Here is a 22,204-nt window from a genome sequence, read left to right as displayed (position 1 = left end):
GTACCGATTTTTAAGAATAAGGGTGATGTGCAGAGCTGTAGTACCTACAGAGGGATTAAACTGATCAGTCACAGCATGAAGTTATGGGAAAGAGTATTGGAAGCTAGGTTAAGAAGGGAGGTGATGATTAGTGATCAGCAGTATGGTTTCATGCCAGGAAAGAGCACTACAGATGCTTGCTCTGATAGTGTTGATGGAGAAGTACAGAGAAGGTCAGCAGGAGTTGCATTGTGTCTTTGTGGATTTAGAAAAAGCATATGACAGGGTGCCTAGAGAGGAGTTGTGGTATTGTATGAGGAAATTGGGAGTGTCAGAGAAGTATGTAAGAGTGGTACAGGATATGTACGTGGGTAGTGTGACAGCGGTGAGGTCTGCGGTGGGAGTGACAGATGCGTTTAAGGTGGAGGTGGGATTACATCAAGGATCAGCTCTGAGCCCTTTCTTATTTGCAATGGTGATGGACAGGTTGACAGACGAGATCAGACAGGAGTCCCCGTGGACTATGATGTTTGCAGATGACATTGTGATTTGTAGTGAGAGTAGGGAGCAGGTGGAGGAGACCCTGGAGAGGTGGAGATATGCTCTAGAGAGAAGAGGAATGAAGGTCAGCAGGACTAAGACAGAATATATGTGTGTGAATGAGAGGGAGGACAGAGGAATGGTGAGGATGCAGGGAGTAGAGGTGGCAAAGGTGAATGAGTTTAAGTACTTGGGATCAACAGTTCAGTGTAATGGTGAGTGTGGGAGAGAGGTGAAGAAGAGAGTACAGGCAGGATGGAGTGGGTGAAGAAGAGTGTCAGGAGTGATTTGTGACACATGAGTACCAGTAAGAGTGAAAGGGAAGATCTACAAGAGGGTAGTGAGACCAGCTATGTTATACGGGTTGGAGACAGTGGCATTGACAAAAAGGCAGGAGTCAGAGCTTGACATGGCAGAGTTGAAGATGTTAAGATTTGCACTGGGTGTGACGAGAATGGACAGGATTAGGAATAAGTATATTAGAGGGTCAGCCCAGGTTGGAAGGTTTGGAGACAAAACCAGAGAGGCAAGATTACATTGGTTTGGACATGTGCTGAGGAGGGATGCAGAGTATATTGGGAAAAAGATGGTAAGGATGAAGCTGCCAGGTAACAGGAAAAGAGGAAGGCCTAAGATAAGGTTTACAGATGTAGTGAGAGAGGACATGCAGGTGGTTGGTGTGACAGAGCAAGATGCAGAGGACAGGAAGAAATGGAAACAGTTTATCTGCTGTGGTGACCCCTAACAGGAGCAGCCAAAAGAAGAAGAAGAAGTCTGTGTCTTTCTGTAGTGTTTATTTTTTTATTTCATTCTTTATAGAGTACTGTGGTCTATCTCTCTCTCTCTCTCTCTGCAGTATTGGGGGCTATTGTCTTTCACGTTATTGATATTCAGTGTTAAACTTTTAGGCTGGAGGGTTTCTCTGCATTTATAAGTGTTAGTCACATATCTTTGAATTTATTACTGCTCAGTACCTGAGTTGTTTGGCTACTGCTACATACCTACAATCATCTGCATTACTAGCTGAGTTAAGTACAAATTTACAGTGTTAAAGATTGTACTGCATTTTATTTTTCTGTCTATTTAATTTTTTCATTGAATATTGTGGTCTGTGTATCTCTGTAGTTATTTATTTTTCTATTTAATTGTTTCATCAAATACTGTGGTCTCTCTCTCTCTCTCTCTCTCTCTCTCTCTATCCAGTAGTGGGGGCTATTGTGTTTCACTTCATTGATATTCAGTGTTAAACTCTTAGCCTAGATAGTTTCTCTGTATTTATAAGTGTTAGTCACATATGTTTGAATTTAATACTGCTCAATATCTGAGTTGTTTGGCTTCTGCTACAAACATAAAATCAACTGCATTACCAGCTGATTTAAGTACAAACTTGCAGTGTTAAAGATTGTACTGCATTTTATTTTTCGGTCTATGTAACTGTTTCATTGAATATTAAGGTATGTGTCTCTTGGAAGTTATTTATTTTTCTATTTAATTGTTTCATAAATACTGTGGTCTCTCTCTCTCTCTCTGCAGTAGTGGGAGTTTTGTGTTTCACTTCATTGGTATTCAGTGGTAAGATCTTAGCCTTGAGGGTTAGCTGTATTTATAAGTGTTAATCACATATCTTTGAATTTATTACTCAATATCTGTGTTGTTTGGCTTCTGCTACATACCTACAATCAACTGCATTACTAGCTGAGTTAAGTACAAACTTGCAGTGTTAAAGATTGTACTGCATTTTATTTTTCTGTCTATTTGTTTCATTGAATATTGTGGTCTGGTTCTCTCTGTAGTTATATATTTTTCTATTTAATTGCTTCATAGAATCTCTCCCTCTCTCTCTGCAGTTGTGGGGGCTATTGTGTTTCACTTCATTGATAGTCGGTGTTAAACTCTTAGCCTAGAGGGTTTCTCTGTATTTATAAGTGTTAGTCACATATCTTTGATTTTATTTCTGCTCAGTATCTGAGTTGTTTTGCTTCTGCTACCAATGTGCAATCAACTGCATTGCTAGCTGATTTAAGTACAAACTTGCAGTGTTAAAGATTGTACTGCATTTTATTTTTCTGTCTATTTAATTATTTAATTGAATATTGTGGTCTGTGTTTCTCTGTAGTTATTTATTTTTCTATTTAATTGTTTCATTGAATACAGTGGTCTCTCTCTCTCTCTCTCTCTCTCTCTCTCTCTCTCTGCAGTAGTGAGTGCTATTGTGTTTCCTTTCATTGATATTCTGTGTTAAACTCTTAGCCTAGAGGGTTTCTCTGTATTTATAAGTGTTAGTCACATATCTTTGAATGTATTACTGCTCAATATCTGAGTTGCTTGGCTTCTACTACATACCTACAATCAACTGCATTACTAGCTAAGTTAAGTACAAACATGCTGTGTTGAAGATTGTACTACATTTTATTTTTCTGCCTATTTAATTGTTTCATTGAATATTGTGCTCTGTGTCTCTCTGCAATTATTTGTTTTTCTGTTTAATTGTTTCATTGAATACTATGGTCTCGCTCTCTTTTTCTCTCTCACTCTGCAGTAGTCGGGGGTATTATGTTTCACTTCATTGATATTCAGTGCTAAACTCTTACCCTAGTGGGTTTCTATGTATTTATGTGTTAGTCACATGTCTTTGAATTTATTACTGCTCAGTATCTGAGGTGTTTGGCTTCTGCTACATACCTACAATTAACTGCATTACTAGCTGATTTAAGTACAAACTTGCAGTATTAAAGACTGTACTGCATTTTATTTTTCTGTTTAATTGTTTCATTGAATATTGTAGTCTGTGTCTCTCTGTAGTTATTTATTTTTCAATTTAATTGTTTCATAGGATACTGTAGTGTCTCTCTCTCCCTCTCTTTGCAGTAGTGGGGGCTATTGTGTTTCATTTCGTTGACATAGAGTGTTAAACTCTTAGCCTAGAGTGTTTCTCTGTATTTATGTTAGTCAGATATCTTTAAATTTATTACTGCTCAGTGTCTTAGTTTTTGGGCTTCTGATACACACCTACAATCAACTGCATGACTAGCTGAGTTAAGGGCAAACTTGCAGTTTTGAAGATTGTACTGCATTTTATTTTTCTGTCTATATAATTGTTTCATTGAATATTGTGCTCTTTGTCTTTCTGTAGTTATTTATTTTTCTATTTAATTGTTTCATAGAATACTGTGGTCTCTCTTTGACTGTCTCTCTGCAGTTGTGGGGGCTATTGTGTTTCACTTCAATGATTTTCAGTGTTAAAGTCTTAGCCTAGAGGGTTTCTCTGTATTTATAAGTGTTAGTCACATATCTTTGAATTTATTACCTCTCAATATCTGAGTTGTTTGGCTTCTGCTACATACCCACAATCAACTGCATTACTAGCTGAGTTAAATACAAACTTGTATTGTTAAAGATTGCACTGCATTGTGTTTTTCTGTCTGTTTAATTGTTTCATTGAATATTGTGGTCTGTGTCTCTCTGTAGTTTTTATTTTTCTATGTAATAGTTATTTATTTTTCTATTTTATTGTTTCATAGAATACTGTGGTCTCTCTGTGTGTGTGTCTCTCTCTCTCTCTCTGCAGTAGTGGGGACTGTTGTGTTTCACTTCATTGATATTCAGTGCTAAACTTTTAGCCTAGTGTGTTTCTCTGTATTTATAAGTGTTAGTCACATATCTTTGAATTTATTACTGCTCAATATCTGAGTTGTTTGGCTTCTGCTGCATACCTGCAATCAACTGCATTACTAGCTGAGTTAAGTAGAGACTTGCAGTGTTAAAGATTGCACTGCATTTTATTTTTATGTCTGTTTGATTGTTTCATTGACTGTTATGGTCTGTATCTCTCTGTAGTTATTTATTTTTCTATTTAATTGTTTCATAGAATGCTGTGGTCTCTCTCTCTCTCTCTCTCTCTCTGCAGTAGTGGGGGCTAGTGTGTTTTACTTCATTGATATTTAGTGTTAAACTCTTTGCCTGGAGGTTTGTCTGTATTAATAAGTGTTAAGCACATATCTTTGAATTTATTACTGCTCAATATCTGTGTTGTCTGGCTTCTGCTACATACCTACAATCAACTGCATTACTAGCTGAGTTAAGTACAAACTTGCAGTGTGATTGTACTGCATTTTATTTTTCAGTCTATTTAATTGTTTCATTGAATATTGTGGTCTGTGTCTCTCTGTAGTTATTTATTTTTCTGTTTAATTGTTTCATAGAATACTGTGGTTTCTCTTTGTCTCTCTCTGCAGTAGTGGGGGCTGTTGTGTTTCACTTCATTGATATTCAGTGCTAAACTCTACGCCTAGTGGCGTTCTCTGTATTTATAAGTGTTAGTCATATATCTTTTAATTTATTACTGCTCATTATCTGAGTTGTTTGGCTTTTGCTACATACCCACAATCAACTGCCTTATTAGCTGTGTTAAGTAGAAACTTGCAGGGTCAAAGATTGTACTGCATTTTATTTTTGTCTATTTGTTTCATTGAATATTGTCAACTGTGTCTCTCTGTAGTTTTTATTTTTCTATGTAATAGTTATTTATTTTTCTATCTTATTGTTTCATAGAATACTGTGGTCTCTCTGTGTGTGTGTGTCTCTCTCTCTGCAGTAGTGGGGCCTAGTGTGTTTCACTTCATTGATATTCAGTGTTAAACTCATAACATGGAGGGTTTGTCTGTATTTATATGTGTTAGTCACATAACTTAAAATTTATTACTTCTCAATATATGTGTTGTTTGGCTTCTGTTACATGCCTACAATCAACTGCATTACTAGCTGAGTTAAGTACAAACTTGCAGTGTCAAAGATTGTACTGCATTTTATTTTTCTGTCTTTTTAATTGTTTCGTTGACTATTTTGGTCTGTGTCTCTCTGTAGTTGTTTATTTTTGTATTTAATTGCTTCATAGCATACTGTGGTCTCTCTGTGCGGTAGTGGGGGCTATTGTGTTTCACTTCATTGATATTCAGTGTTAAACGCTTAGCTTAGAGGGTTTCTCTGTATTTATACATGTTAGTCACATATCATTGAATTAATTACTGCTCAATATCTGAGTTGTTTGGTTCTGCTACATACCTGCAATCAACTGCATTACTAGCTGATTTAAGTATATGCTTGCAGTGTTAAAAATTGTATTGCATTTTATTTTTCTGTCTATTTAATTGTTTCATTGAACATTGTGGTCTGTGTCTCTCTGTAGTTATTTATTTTTCTATTTAATTGTTTTATAGAATACTGTGGTCTCTTTTCTCTCTCTCTCTCTCTCTCTCACTCTTTCTCTGCAGTAGTGGGGGCTTTTGTGTTTCAGTTCATTGATATTCAGTGTTAAACTCTTAGCCTAGAGGATTTCTCTGTATTTATAAGTGTTAGTCACATATGTTTAAATTTATTACTGCCCAATATCTGAGTTGTTGGCTTCTGTTACATACCTACAATCAACTGCATTACTAGCTGAGTTAAGTACAAACTTGCAGTGTTAAAGATTGTACTGCATTTTATATTTCTGTCTAATTGTTTCATTGAATATCGTGGTCTGTGTCTCTCTTTAGTTATTTATTTTTCTGTTTGTTTCATAGACTACCGTGATCTTTCTGTGTATGTCTGCAGTAGTGGGGGTATTGTGTTTCACTGCATTGATATTCAGTTTTAAACTCTTAGCCTAGAGGGTTTCTCTGCATTTATAAGTTTCATATGTTTCATAGAATACTGTGGTCTGTCTCTCTGCAGTTAGTTTCCTGCTCACCCTCCCTATTTTTGTTCTGGTATTAATCTTGGTGGTTGTGGAACTGCCCACCCCTCCTGTAAATTTGTGTTTGAAAACTCCTCCTTGGTCTATCTCACTTGCTTACTCAACCGAGTGCAGTGAAGTCATATTTTGACTTCAGACACTTATACCAGTCCCATCTGGTCAGCTCTATTCCAGTCTAGTGTCACTAGCTCATTCTACTTAATACAGAGAGAACATTTGTAATGGGCCGGCCTGTTAGGTCCTTAATTTTTAATTATCTTCTGTTTCTCTTTCTTCCCTTTCTACTTTACAAAAAAAAAAAATCTAAGCTTGTTTCCAGTTTTTCTGTAACTAGTCTAGTCCAGATACAGATTTGCTGTATCCAGGACTGTTTGTAATCTTCGGAGGCCCCCCAAGCCCTTCTGTGTTGGAAGGAAGCATTCTAGCTTATCAGTGGGAGTGGTAATCACTAGGTAGCCTATCTACCACAAGATCCAGGTACAAATTCTTAGTTTTAGCACTTGCATTTGCTTATTTATGCTCAGCACTTGTTCAGAACTTATCACTAAATAAGCTACAAATTACTACACACTCAACCTTCCTCTTTACCTAGAGGAAAACATTTTTTGTACTTACTTTCCTCACTTGCTTAGAGAAAAACAGCTCTTATACTCACTTTCCTCACTTGTCTAGAGCAAAGTAGTTTTTTTATTCAGAAATGTCCAAGGCCCAGCTCCCAGTGTTCTCTCCTGTTTATATGATGAATTTGGGCATCTTTGGGCATCTTGGGGAAATGTAGCAATTGCCTCATGTATACAGACAACCCTCTCCTCCTACCACCCAACACCACAACCTGTGAGAGATGCACTTATCTAGTCAAACTGGAGATGAAGCTCTCTCCAACCAAGGCTGAACTTGACAGTCAAGAGGAGAAGGTAAACACTTGCACCACGCCACACTCATCACATAGTCCCACTAAACCTACTCCACCAAAATCCACACATAGAAAAACAAAAACATTCGCTGTGGCTCTTAACAATAATCTGCTCAAGAAACAAAGACCTCCAAATCAGAAACACAAGAAACCTCCACTCCCCCAACACAACACAAATGACACATAGCCCACAGACTCAGTGTGCCAATAAACCACAGCCCATAAGACAAAACAACGTACCCAACACACTAGTCATAGGTGATTCTATAGTAAGGCACACTGATGTCCCACTCACAAGGCTAAACAAGGAGAAGGTTACTGTCAGCTGCCTGTTGGGTGTCAGGATCCGCCACATAACCCATATACTCAGGTCACTCCTCAACAAGTAAAAATATGACCCTGTCATTGTCCATGTTGGTGTGAAAGACCTGAGACATACCTCCCTGGACTACATGAAAAGGGACATGGAAGAGCTCTCCGATCTTGTAGCCCAGGCAGGTATGACCCTAGCACTGAGTAGCATCCTGCCATCACCCAGAACTATACTGCAGTACAAGGACAAAATGATTGATTTCAGCAATTGGCTAAGCTTCTGGTGTCAGTCTAAGGGTATCCAGTATCTGTCTGCCTAGGATGACATGGTTGACAGATCATGATGCTTTGCCAGAGATGGCCTGCACCTGTCGCCCCTGGGATTCTGGATACTGGCTAAGGGTCTTTCCTCCCCTATAGTGCCTTTTTTAGGCAAGGTTCAAATGACAAATTCACCACTGTAACAGGAACATGCAAGCAAAAACTGAGAGTAATGCTACTCAATGCTAGAAGTCTAAATCTAAAAATGCACTCACTCGAGGCACTGCTTAAAATGGAGAACATCGATATCTGTGCAGTGACTGAGAACTAGTTCAAGGCTCTAGAGAGCACCCCTGCATTACCATGCTATAACTCATACCACACTTTTCAGCCATCTAACCTGGACCCGAACACCATATTCATTAACGATATCCACACCTCCAGGTTAGTTGCGCAGCATAATGTATCCGAAGTTATCCAAGTGCAACTAACTCTGGGCAAAACTGCAATCCAAATTGTAGCTTGATACAGATCCCCTACCATGCCCCAGGATTCCCACACCTCTTTTCTTGATATACTGGAAAATATTAGGGTTCAACCAAACACCCTAATAATGGGCGATTTCAACTACCCCACCATTAACTGGGAAAACTACTCATGTACCAACTCCTTTGCCCTGGATCAACTTATCCACACCCTCACCAGGGGCAACAGTATCCTAGACCTAGTCATTACTAACATGAGTGACCGGTATTCCATACCAGAAGTCAACTCCTCGTTGGTCAGATCCGACCATAAGCTAATCACCCTTGATATCTGTTTCTCGCCCTCACCCACCATTAAGGAAACCATGGTAAAAGAATTCTCCAAAGCCAACTTCATGCTTCTTAAGAAAAAAGTGACAAACTTCATGACACCCATGCAGATGGACAGTACAGTTACAACTGCTGAATCCTGCACAAATGCACTGTATAAGCACTTACACGAGTGCATGGATTGTGCTATCCCAAACAGAACCAATACGCTGTCCTCCAAAAAATGGAAACCAATCTGGTGGTCCCCTGCCATAAACAAACTCTACAACAGAAGGAAGAAACTGCTGCAAAAGGGAGTAAAATCATGAGTGGAGGAGCTCCCTGGTCAGCCTAAGTAAGAAGCTAAGATCCCTTATAAGATCCTCCAAAGCTAGCCACAAAAACAAAATCGCCACTGATTCTAAGGGCACCCACAAAGCAATCTGTAGCTATGTCAAGAATCTCAATGGCAACACCTAGATCTGCTCTGAGTTACAGCACTACGGCACAAAAATTACAGAACCTACTGATATTGCCAACATCCTGACAGATAGGTTCAGTGGTAACTTTAACCCCCTCTCACCCCCTAAAGGGCCCATATCTGTACAGGAAGAATGCAGAATCCCTGTGATCACATCTATGCAGGTAAAAGCTGCACTCTCTAAAACCAAAAACACAGCATCCATGGGGCTGGACAACATCCCAGGCTGCATTTTACATGAACTTCAGAACAAACTGGCTCCCCACCTAAGCACCATGTTCAATCATAGTCTCACGTCAGGCTTTGTGCCCACTGAATGGCACACAGCAACAGTTATCCCACTCCACAAAGGGGGAGCCACCACTGATCCTGGGAACTGTCGCCCTATTAGCCTGATGAGCCTGGTCTGCAGGGCCATGGAACATATCATCATGGAACTCATAAACAAAAACATTGGTAACCCCCAAACTCTGGACCCCACCCAGTTTGGGTTTATAAAAGGCAGATCATGCCTTTTGAACCTGATCAACTTCTTTGAGGCAGTCACCAAAGCTATAGACAAAGGTAAGGTGGTTCACACAGCCTATCTTGATCTTGCCAAGGCTTTTGACACCATACCCCATTCTGGAATTATAGCTAAACTCACTAAACTAGGTATAAATCCCTATGTCACGAGATGGGTTGACAACTGACTCACTGACAGAACCCACACTGTAAATGTTACAGACTCCAAATCTTACTTCAAACCAGTGACAAGTGGAGTACCACATGGTTCAGTCCTGGGACCTCTCCTGTTTGGTATCTACTTCTCTGAAGTACAGCCTAACACAGAAGGCCTCTGGCTAATGAAGTTCACAGATGACTGCAAACTAGAAGCCATAGTCGAATCCCAAAATGATGTGCACATCCTACAAAAGGGCCTCACTGAGACAGATGCCTGGTGTCAGAGGCATGGCCTCAAGCTCAATGCCAAAAAGTGCATTGTCATCCCCTTTGGTAAAAACTCTGTACACATGAACTACCACATAAACGGCAGTCAACTTAATGCCGAATGTGTGATAAGAGATTTTGGGACCCAGGTGGACCGTAGTCTCTCCTTTGATAATCACATCACCACAGTAGTCAGGAAATCCTTCTATGTGGCACACCTCATCACAAATGGGTTCTCATCCAGGAAAAAAGAAGTCATTGTTCCCCTCTACTTGGCACTCATCAGACCCATTATAGAGTACAACGCCCATTTTGGAATGTACCTGACAAGACATCTGTAGCAGCTGGAAGGGCCACAGAAGTACCTCACAAAGAGGATTACTGGCCTCAAACAGATGCCCTACACTGACCGTCTCAAAAAACTCCAGCTTTACTCTGTACCATATTGTCTACTCCAAGGAGATCTCTGCCTAACATATAAAGCTATGTTAAACCCAGAGCTGTTGGACATGCTACACCTAAAGAAATCCCAATCCCTCTGAGCTACATGCTCTAGGGACCTAAACCTTGCCACCGCAATAAACAGGACATGCTGGAGGGATAGATTCCTATCCCAGAGACTTCCCATACTCTGGAACAAGCTACCCATCTGTGTCAAGCAAAGTTCCTCATTAGCACTCTTCAAGAAAAATCTTGATGAGTGGATGGGAAATAGGAAATACACCCCGGGGATCACTTCTGTAGCTCTGCACGACAGGGGTACAGGAAATTAACTTTCTTGGGTGGCATAAGCCAGGGAACCTTGTTGGCTAGGCTTCCTAAAGCCCTTGGGCCAATAGCCTAGTACCTACCTATGAACCTATATATATATGTATATGTATATATAAAAGTGAAAAGTTCAAGATAGAAACATTCTTTTCTGTTCTAGACACTCTTATCTTTGAGCTGACAAAACATGCAGAAGCTTATTCTTTGATTGGGAATCTGTTTTCCTTCTTTAGTGATTTGAAAACAATTGGGCAGCCATAGTGGTTCAGCAGTTAGCATTGCTGCCTCACAGCAAGAGGTTCTCCGGTTCGATCTTCAGCTGGGGTGCCTTCTGTGCAGAGTCTGCATGTCCTCCCTGTGGTCGCGTGGGTTTCTTCCGGGTGCTCTGGTTTCTTCCCACATCCCAAAGACATGCTGTAGGTAGATTGGATACTCTAAATTGGCCCTAGGTTTGAGTGCGTGCATGTGTGCCTTCTGTGGAAGGTTGGGTGCTGGGCTGGCAACTCAGCACTGTAAAACTCCACTACCAATCATGAGCGGACAGGTGATCCGCTGTGGCGATCCCTAACCGGGAAAAGCTGAAAGAAAAAGAAGAAGTGATTTGAAAACAATTGATTCTAATGGACTAAAGGAAAAGTGTGAAAATCTGACCAATGTGTATCACAAAGACCTTGATTATGCTGACCTTTAAATTAATGTGTTCATCTCAAGCACTACATTGTTGTTGGTGAAAATTGTGCAACTCTCCCTGCATTGGACAGAAAAATAATTTTGGACAACTTGAAATCTGTGTTTCCCAGTGCTGAAATTGCACTCATAGTATTCATGTACGTAGTCCAAAATGATACAAAAATCACTGAACCCACAGACATTGCCAACATACTGGCAGACAGGTTCAGTGCAAACTTCACCCCCCTCTCCCCCCCCTAAAGGAGAGATAACTATCCCAGCCAAGTGTAGCCTCCCGGACATCTCAAATGCGCAGGTGAAAGCTGCTCTCTCTAAAGCTAAAAACACAGCATCAATGGGACCGGATGGTGTCCCCGGCTGTGTGCTACACGAGCTAAATGAGGAATTAACCCCGTACATAAGGCAGCTGTTTAATCTCAGCCTTACCACAGGATACGTGCCCAAGGAGTGGCGTACGGCAACTGTGGTCCCACTCCACAAAGGCGGCGCCTACGGACCCTGGTAATTACCGCCCATAAGCTTAACAAGTCTAGTCTGCAAAGCTATGGAGAGGATCATAATGGAGCTCATAAACAAAGATATAGGGGACTTGCAGACATTGGACCCGACCCAGTTTGGCTTTGTCAAGGGAAGATCATGCCTTTTGAACTTGGTCGACTTCTTCGAAATAGTCACCAAGGCCATTGATGAGGGAAAGGCAGTCCATACAGCCTACCTTGACCTTGCAAAGGCTTTCGACACGATACCCCACTCGGGTATTGTAGAAAAACTTACCAGCTTAAATGTAAACCCATATGTCACAAGATGGGTTGCAAACTGGCTTAAGGACAGAACCCACAGGGTTAGAGTTGCTGGCGCTGTGTCAGACTCCAAGCCGGTCACAAGTGGTGTCCCACAGGGCTCGGTCCTTGGCCCCCTATTGTTTGGCATCTACTTCTCAGAAGTACAGGCCAACATGGGAGGACTTTGGCTGACAAAGTTTGCAGACGACTGCAAACTGGGTGCCATAGTGGAAAGTGCATCGGACACGGATATCCTTCAGAATGGACTCATGGAAACAGATAGCTGGTGCCAGAGCCATGGCCTGAAGTTAAACGCCAAAAAATCTATAGTCATACCCTTCGGGAAAAACAAGGTAACCCCAAGCTACCATATAGGTGGCAATCCACTAAGCACAGAAGAGGTTATCAGGGACCTGGGGACCCAGGTTGACAGTGGCCTTTCTTTTGACACTCACATTGCTAAAGTGGTTAGAAAGACCTTCTACATTGCCCACCTGATCATGAAGGGATTCACATCCAGATCTAGTGAGGTCATTGTTCCCCTGTACTCTTCACTTATCAGACCAATGATCGAGTACAATGCCCCATTCGGGATGTATCTCACCCGACATCTGCAGCAATTGGAGAGACCCCAAAAGTTCCTCACCAAAAGGATAAAGGGACTCCAAAATCTGTCATATGCTGCCAGATTGAAGAAACTCCAGCTCTATTCAGTCGCATACCATCTGCTCAGAGGTGACATGTGCCTGACATACAAGGCCATGTCCAACCCGGAATTAATGGACATGCTCCACCTCAAAAATCCAAATCCACCAAAACCACTAGAGCAAGCGACTTAAACCTTAGCACGGATATAAATAGGACGTGCTGGAGGGATAGATTTATCACTCAGAGACTCCCTATGCTGTGGAATAAAATCCCGGTCCATGTGAGGCAGAGCACCTCGCTGACTCTGTTCAAGAGAAATCTAGACCTGTGGATGGGAGATCGTAGGTTTACCCCGGGAATCATCTCTGTGTCACTGCTGGACAGAGTCACAACAAACTAATGGGCACAGTATTTTTTCATATAAGGGGTGGCGTAAGCCACAAAAATTTGGGCTAGGCTTATAAATGCCTTAGGGCAGATAGCCTAGTATAAACCTATGAACCTATGAACCTATGATGGTTACCCTCTGTGCAGGAAAACATTCATTATCAAGACTGAAAACCAGCTTTGCAGCACAATGGGGGCAGCAACATTTGAACTTATGTGTATGGAAAATGACATAATCAAAATCATTGACTTCAAGTCAATTGTAAAGGAATTCTATGCAAAGAAATTTCTCAGATGTTTATGTTGAACACTTACTTGATTAATAATAAATATTTCATAGTAATTTCATACAGTGCCATCTGCGTGTTTTGTTTTTCAAGTCTCCTGTTACATTGCCCAAATGTTTATGTTGATTAATCTTTGCTGTACATGTTTTTTAATGTTTAAACACTGATTTTGTTGGAAGTATCAATAAATATAAAGTTTAATTTCATCAGCCATTTTCATTTTTAATCCTATGACTGGTTGTGTAGGTAATGGTCCCAGTGCATTGCTTTGCCCGGGGGCCAGTAATGCTGTTAAAATGGCCCTGTCTATAGATTCTGTTGGCCTCCTGTTGCTCACATTTTTTGTACTGGTGTGCATGTTGCATAAGTGCATAGTTTGTTTTAGTTACCCTATCAAAACTTTTTTTTTTACTTTTATATAAGTAAATAACAAAACTGTTTAAAGCTTTTGGAATGATCATTTAGAGTTATGCAGCTGGGGTGCAGTTTACTTGCCAGAAGTCTCAGGAGTAGAACTCCAGATCTCTAGTGCTCACCGGCTTATACATTCTCATTCCACAAAGGTTATGGATGATAATTTATACTTGAACACCTTTTACCAGCCGTTGCTTTTTGACACCACATTTGCTTGCATCTTATGGCATGATTTCATTCCTGAACATTTAACAGCAATGGGCATTTAACAGAAGCTGTTTTGCCACAAATATATGTATGTACGCAAACATTTGCATTGTATGCATCAGCTGTAGATGTTTCTTATCATGTAAGTATTCTTTTTCTGTGATAAAGGAGCACATACTATCACTCCCTTACCAAGAGATATAGCTCCTCAGAACTGAGAATTACAGTTCATTGGACCACCTTTTTTTTTATTTTACTCTCATACATGTATGTAGTATTGGTTCAACCTTCATATGCCTAGTCTAAAGTGTAGAGTGCAGCTAGTATTCAATTAAATAATTCCTAACAAAATACACATCTATATTAGCTACTATAGCAGCCTTTTTGACACCTCTTTCATAGCTTCTTTATTCACAAGTCACAGATGCTGAGTGATTACAGCTGTTTTCAGGGATGGGCTTCTATTACTAAGGCATGGTGTTACCTAACGTGGGAATACGTTGTGCTTGCTAAAAGTTCCTCCTTGTGGCACTCTCTTTGTTTAATAGATGGTGACTACTTCTGTAATGTTCCCATGGTTAACTTTATGAATCCTGATCTGTGTCATGGTAGGTATCGGAGAAAACTATATGATGGTAGCTGCTAATGTACATACTAAGCATTGAATGCAACATGAGCCTGTAGCAGCAGTTCATAAGTGCACATTTAGACAATACTCTGGTGTTACGGCCAAAATGATAAGCAGTGGTAATGTGGGTGTTTACAGTGCATTATTATTCAGTCAGGTACCATGCTGCAGTGGTATTTGATATTGAGAAATACTGCTGCTTTGTCAAAAAGTGTTTGGGTTTCATTTGTTTTGTACCATGTGCACGTTCTGTCCTACAATGTTAAAGAATAAAAAGACAGTGACAACACAGATACTGTGCAAGATTGTGTGCCATTTAAAATCTTTCTCAACTAGCTGATCTTAATTCTGAAATTCTAGCGTCAGCTTAATAATGTGTTCAACAAAGTAGATGCTTCACCATGCATAAAAACCCCTATAAGGAGTAGTAGAACACAATAAGCAGGACAACCGTCTAGATTAATTGTGAGTTTCAGGCTTAGTCTTTACAAATATGTGTATAAATCTAGGTTCCTAGAATTTGTTAATTCTAACCTACTGTTTAACTGCACTAAATATGGTGCCCGTTTTTAGCTGTGATGCCAGAAACTGGGTGAATATTTGTTAAAAAATATATTACTATTATTACTATTATTATTATTATTATTATATAGATTATATAAAAACATAACTTTCTGTGATTAACAGTGAGGTCTAGTTGGAAAAAAACAAGAGTTGAAGCTGAATTTAACATGAAGCAGAATGGCAGAGAGGCTGTGTCTGCAATTCTATAGCAAAGTAACAAAGAAAAAGTGGCCAGCAAAGTAACGAAGAAAAAGTGACCAGCAAAGTAACATTCATTATACAGATTGTGGTCTAATTCTATAGCAAAGCCTGAGAAAGTTAGGCAAGTATGATACAGAGGGAAGGGTAGTCACTGAGCACAAGTGCAGAATGACCATTTGTTGTGGGTTACAGCCCACTTAACTTACAGGTACCTAAAGATGCCAGGAAGCACAGACCCTAAGGTTTACATTGTCTGCTAAGCTGTACAGCTCTCCTTCTGTTTGTTATGCCCCCCACCCCCACCCTACCAACCTAAAGAGAGATTTGGAAGCAGCTGTTATTGTGTGTCTGCTACTGGTTTTCCCAAAGCTCACAGCAATTAATTTCCTCATTTACGTGCAAGTTCAAGTTATAATTAATGGACTCTGTAAGGCTGTCACAAGCAGCTTGTTGTGAGAGACAGTGCTGCGTTTTAACCATGCTCTGACTGTAAACGTTACCAAGCAAGAATAATATTTCATAGTGTGGCAGGTATCAAAGGCATCTGAGAGGTCACGGCAGAGTGAGGTTGATACTGTTTTAGTTGTGGTTTGCCCAGGGAACTGTGAGCTCTGCTGACATGTTAATTCTTAGAAACAGGTTATATATCGCCAAGGTAGTGCTAGTTGTTTGCTTCCCTCTCTTGGTTGTTGTCATTTTTCGTTATCCAGGTGATATTGCTAATGTTGCTGGAGGAATTCTAGTAGGCCAGCAGAGTTGCTTTCATCCACCAGCTTGTTTTTAACAGAATGCATTAGAGGATGCAAGATTTGATCTGGAGCCACTGGTAGAAGCAGCACGTTGGCATGGATTAGTGACATATATCACCATATAGGTAAAGGGAGAGGAGTGAGCAGTGTCCCTTATAGGCTCATAGGTAGGTACTAGGCTATTGGCCCTAGGGCCTATATAAGCCTAGCCAAAAAGGTACCCTGTCTTTCATTACCCAAAATAATTATTTTCCTGCGCCCCTGTCGAGTAGAGCCACAGAAGTGATCCCCGGGGTGAATTTCATATTTCCCATCCAGTCATCAAGATTTTTCTTGAAGACTGCTAGTGAGGAGCTCTGTTTGACATAGATAGGTAGTCTATTCCAGAGTATGGGAAGTCTCTGGGACAGGAATCTATCCCTCCAGCATGTTCTGTTTATTGTGGTGACAAGGTTTAGGTCCCTACAGCGTGTAGCTCGGAGGGATTGGGATTTCTATAAGTGGAGTATGTCCAACAGCTCTGGGTTTGACATAGCTTTGTATGTTAGGCAGAGATCGCCTCTGAGTAGGCGATATGCAATGGAATAAAGCTGGAGTTTTTTGAGATGGTCTGCGTAGGGCATCTGTTTGAGGCCAGTAATCCTGTTTGTGAAGTATTTCTGTGGCCTCTTCAGTTGTTGTAGATGTCTTGTGAGGTACATACCAAAATGGGTGCTGTACTCTATAATGGGTCTAATGAGTGATGAGTAGATGGGAAAAATGACCTCTTTTTTTCTGGATAAGAAACCTTTTGTGATGAGGTGTGCCACGTAGAAGGATTTCCTGACAACTGTGGCGATGTGATTATCAAAGGAGAGACCACTGTCCACCTTTGTCCCAAGGTCTCTTATCACACTTTTGGTGTTAAGTAGACTACTGTCTATGTGGTAGTTCATGGGTACAGAGTTTTTACCAAAGGGGATGACAATGCACTTTTTGGCATTGAGCTTCAGGCCATGGCTTTGACACAAGGCATCTGTCTCAGTGAGGCCCTTTTGTAGGATGTCCACATCGTTAGGAGCTTCGATTATGGCTCCCAGTTTGCAGTCATCTGCAAACTTCATTAGCCAGAGGCCTTCTGTGTTAGCCTGTACTTCAGAAAAGTAGATACCAAACAGGAGAGGACCTAGGACTGAACCCTGTCGTACTCCACTTGTCACTGGTCTGAAGTCGGATTTGGAGTCTGTTGCTTTCACAGTGTGGGTTCTGTCTGTGAGCCAGTTGGCAACCCATCTTGTGACATAGGGATTTATACCTAGTTTAGTGAGTTTATCTATAATTCCAGAGTGGGGGATGGTGTGGAAAGCCTTGGCAAGATCTAGATATGCTGTGTGAACCACCTTACCCTCATCTATGGCTTTGGTGACTGCATCAAAGAAGTCTATCAGGTTTAGGAGACATGATCTGCCTTTTACAAACCTGAACTGGGTGGGGTCCAGAGTTTGGAGATTACCAATGTCTTTGTTTATGAATTCCATGATGATACGTTCCATGGCCTTGCAGACCAGGCTCGTTAGGCTAATGGGGCGGTAGTTCCTGGGGCCATCGTGGCTCCCCCTTTGTGGAGTGGGATAACCATCGCGGTGCACCATTCAGTGGGCATAAAGCCTGAGGTGAGGCTTTGATTGAACATGGTACTTAGCTGGGGTGCCAGTTCATTCTGTAGTTCATGTAGAACGCAGCCTGGGATATTGTCAGGCCCCGTGGATGCTGTGTTCTTGGCTTTGTAGAGTGTGTTTTTTTTACTTGTGCAGCCGTGATTACAGGAACTTTGCATTCTTACGGTATAGGGGGTGAAAGGGGGGTAAAGTTAGCACTGAACCTATCTGCGAGGATGTTGGCAATATCAGTTGGTTCTGTATATTTAGTGCCATTGTGCTGTAACTCAGAGCAGATCTGAGTGTTGCCATTGAGATTCTTGACATAGCTATAGAATGCTTTATGGTTGTCTTTAGAGTCAGTGGCAATTTTGTTTTTGTAATTAGCTTTGGAGGATTTTATGAGGGATCTCAGCTTCTTACTGAGGCTGACCAGGAGCTCCTCCAGTCGTAGGATTTTACTCTTTTTTGCAACAGTTTCTTTCTTCTGTTGTAGAGTTTGTTTATGGCAGAGGACCACTAGATTGACTTCCTTTTTTTTGGAGGATAGCATCTTGGTTCTGTTAGGGATAGCATAATCCATGCACTCATGCAAGTGCTTATAAAGTGTATTTGTGTATGATTCATCAGTCGTACCTTTATTGTCCGCCTGCATGGGTGTCATGAAATTTGCCACTTCTGTCTTAAGAAGTGTGAAGTTGGCTTTGGAGAATTTTTTTACGGTGGTTTCCCTAATGGGGTTGAGGGCGGGATGTGGATGTCTAGGGTGATTAGCTTGTGGTCGGATCTGACCAACAAGGAACTGACCTCTGGTGTGGAACACTGGTCGCCCATGTTAGTAATGACCAAGTCTGGGATATTGCTGCCCCTGGTGGGGGTGTGAATAAGTTGATCAAAGGCATTGGAATTTATGAATTCCAGAAAACGTTGAGCAAGACAGTTGGTACATGAGTAGTTTTCCCAGTTAATGGTGGGGTAGTTGAAATCGCCCATCATTAGGGTGTTGGGTTGTACCCTAATATTTTCCAGTGTATCAAGAAATGAGGAGTGGGAAACCTGGGGCATGGTGGAGGATCTGTAGCAAGCTACAATTTGGATTGTGGTCTTGCCCAGAGTTAGTTGCACTTGGATAATCTCAGATGCATTATGCTGTGCAACTAGCCTGGAGGTGTATATCCTTAATGAATATGGACATGCCTCCGCCTTTAGTGCTTTGGTCCAGGTTAGGTGGCCGAAAGGTGTGGTATGAATTATAGCCTGGTAATGCAGGGATGCTCTCTGGAGCTTTGAACCAGGTTTCTGTCACTGCACAGATGTCAGTATTTTCCATTTTAAGGAGTGCCTCGAGTGAGTGCATTTTGAGCTTTAGACTTCTAGCATTGAGTATCATTATCCTCAGATTTTCCTTACTTGTACAAGGTACAGTGGTGAATTTGTCATTTGAACCTTGCCTAAAAAAGACACTATAGGGGTGGCAAGACCCTTAGCCAGTATCTGGAATCCCAAGGGCGACAGGTGCAGGCCATCTCTGGCAAAGCATCGTGGTCTGTTGATCATATCATCCCAGGCAGACAAATACTGGATCACCTTAGAATGACATCAGAAGTTTGGCCAATTGTTGAAGTCAATCATTTTGTCCTTGTACTGTGGTATCATTCTGGGTGATGGCAGGATGCTACACAGGGCTAGGGTAATACCTGCCTGGGCTACAAGATCGGAGAGCTCCTCCATGTCTCTTTTCATGTAGTCCAGGGAGGTACCTCTCAGGTCATTTACACCAACATGGACAATGACAGAGTCATATTTGTACTTGTTGTGGAGTGAACTGAGTATGTGCGGTATGTGGTGGATCCTGGCACCTGACAGGCAGCTGACAGTAACTTTCTCCTTGTTTAGCCTGGTGAGTGGAACATCAGTATGCCTGACTATAGAGTCACCTATGACTAGAGTGTTGGGTACATTGTTATGCCTTTTGGGCTGTGGATGAGTGGCACAATGAGATTGTGGCCTATGTGTCATTTGGATTGTGTTTGGGGAAGTGGAGTTTGCTTGCGTTTCTGCTTTGGAGGTCTCTGCTGCTTGGGCAGGTTTTTATTGAGACCCTCTGCAAATGTAGGTGTGTGTTTTGTGTTTCTATGTGTGTGTTTTGGTGGTGTAGATTTTGAGGGACTATGTGATGCGTGTGGTGTGGTGCAGGTGTTTACCTTCTCCTCTTGACTGTCAAGTCCAGTCTTGGGTGAAGAGAGTTTTGCTTCCAGTTTGGCTATATAAGTGCATCTCTCACAGGTTGTAGTGTTGGGTAGTAGGAGGAGAGGGTTGTCTGTGTACATGAGGCAATTGCTACATTGCCCCAAGATGCCCAGATTCATCAGGTAGACAGGAGAAAACACCGGGAGTTGACCCTTAGACATGACTAAATAGGTGCTTATTTATTAAGTACTAAAAATTGCTTTCCTCTAGACAAGTGAGGAAAGTTGAGTGCTGTAGTAATTTGTAGCTTATTTAGTGCTTACAACGAGTACTGAACAAGTGCTGAGCTCAAAGAAACAGATTTGAGTGCTGAAACTAAAAACTGGCTAGTTCTAAGAAGCAAAATTAAGCTAGAAGGCTTCTCTCCAACACAGAAAGGTTTGGGGGCTTAGAAGCTTACAAATAGTCCTGGATACAGCAAATCTGTATGTGGACTAGAGTACTTACAGGAAAGGCAGGAAACAAATTTAGGATTTTTTTTCTTCTCAGATGCTCTCTTTGTACACAGTAGGAGTGCCTGAAATCAGAATATGACCTCACTGCACTCAATTGAGTGAGCAAATGAGATGGGCCCAGAAGGAGTATTCAAATACAAATTTACAAGAGGGGCGTGCAATTTCAAAGCCGCCAAGATTAACACCAAAACAAGAATAGGGGGGGGGGTGACTAACTGTAGAGACAGAGAGCCACAATTTTCAGTTCAATTAACATTCAGTAAGAAACAAAAACACATAAAATGCAGTACTATATGAAAAAAGTGCAGATAAAATGTACTTAAATTTGCTTATACATCCAGTTGATTGCAGGCAGATCTTAGCCGGCCAAAGCTCAAGTATGTAGCAGAAAAAAAAAACAAAATGTACAAAGACAGGACAGCCCCTTATACCCTACCTCCTCACTGCAGTGGGGGGAGTTCAACAATAGCTCATCCAGTGATGAATTTACTAAAGTCATTAACAGAGGCCAGTTTGGAAAAAGATTTTTTAGCATACAGACAATTCTTACAACTTTAGGGAAGTAACAGGGGCATAACAAATATATGTAGGTACTGATAAAACAGACTGTTTGTCCATTACACTCTGTCCATGTGCTGTCAGCTTCCTCTTCCCTTCCCCTCCTTCTGTCCATCTTCCCAGATGGATTTTTGAAGTCATTTGTGTGTTCTCCTTTACTTAGTCCAGCAAGGCACTGTAGAGCTCCATCAGGTCTGTGAAGGAATGCTTCCTTTTAGTGGTGCTGAACTTATCACCCTGCCCTCTGTTCTTCCTCTCAGTGCCACCCTTGCCACCTACCCATGGACTGTCTGAGCCTTTGCCATGTACCTATCTCTCTTCTCTAACATGGCATTTACTTTACCCTATGTTCCCTTACTGCAACTCTTAGCATCTTGAGAACTTTGGTTTGCATTCTTTCTAAGAGCATAATGTTCTTTGTCTGGGCTAGATACCTGGTAAGAGATATACATAAGGGAAGATGGCTTTTACTTTCCTGTGTGTTATAAAACCCAATGTCTTTTTTGTGTCTGGTCAACAACTTTTTGTACTGCTTGAGTGACTTATCCTTGGGGGATTTTGTTTTGTAGTTCTTTTTTCTCTCTGTTATGTCATATGTACTACTAAAGTTTCACCTCTTAAGTTTAATTTCTTGCACTTCTCTGCATAAAACACATGTGCTCATCTCTGTGCTTACATTGCAAAGCATTGTAACTCTAATTGTACCTTACACTGCCCCCGTTCCTACTGTACTAGATTACTTGAGTAATTCTAATCTCAGCATTGGAAGGTATTAGTTTCTGATTCCTGAGCATGTGTATTAGCTACTGACTCCTTTCCTTATTATCTCTTCTTTGTTTGCACCCTCTTACTGATTCATCTCATTCAGAACCCACTAAATCATTTAGCACCTCACCACTCATTCACCTCTGTTCTGCTGATCTATGGCTTCCAGCATCCTCCTACTCTTCAAGCAGCCGCCCATTCCTCAAGCTTATAGATCTCTCTTCCAGTCTTCCCTGTGTGTCATTCAGCACCCTCCCACTCATTCATGAC

At 41.2% G+C, this 22,204-nt stretch overlaps 1 protein-coding gene across 4 annotated transcripts in view; it reads left to right on the top strand.

Moving 5' to 3' along the window:
* CUX2 (cut like homeobox 2) overlaps window positions 1–22,204 on the top strand; it is a 2,130,834-nt gene that overhangs the window by 751,307 nt on the left and 1,357,323 nt on the right. The window lies entirely within an intron of this gene.

The sequence above is a fragment of the Protopterus annectens genome, chromosome 4.part0, assembly GCF_019279795.1.
Source record: "Protopterus annectens isolate FY-2018-M chromosome 4.part0, PAN1.0, whole genome shotgun sequence".
Classification (NCBI taxonomy): domain Eukaryota; kingdom Metazoa; phylum Chordata; order Ceratodontiformes; family Protopteridae; genus Protopterus; species Protopterus annectens.
Note: the sequence above shows the minus strand (reverse complement) of the source record. Positions and strands in the feature narration are given on the sequence as shown.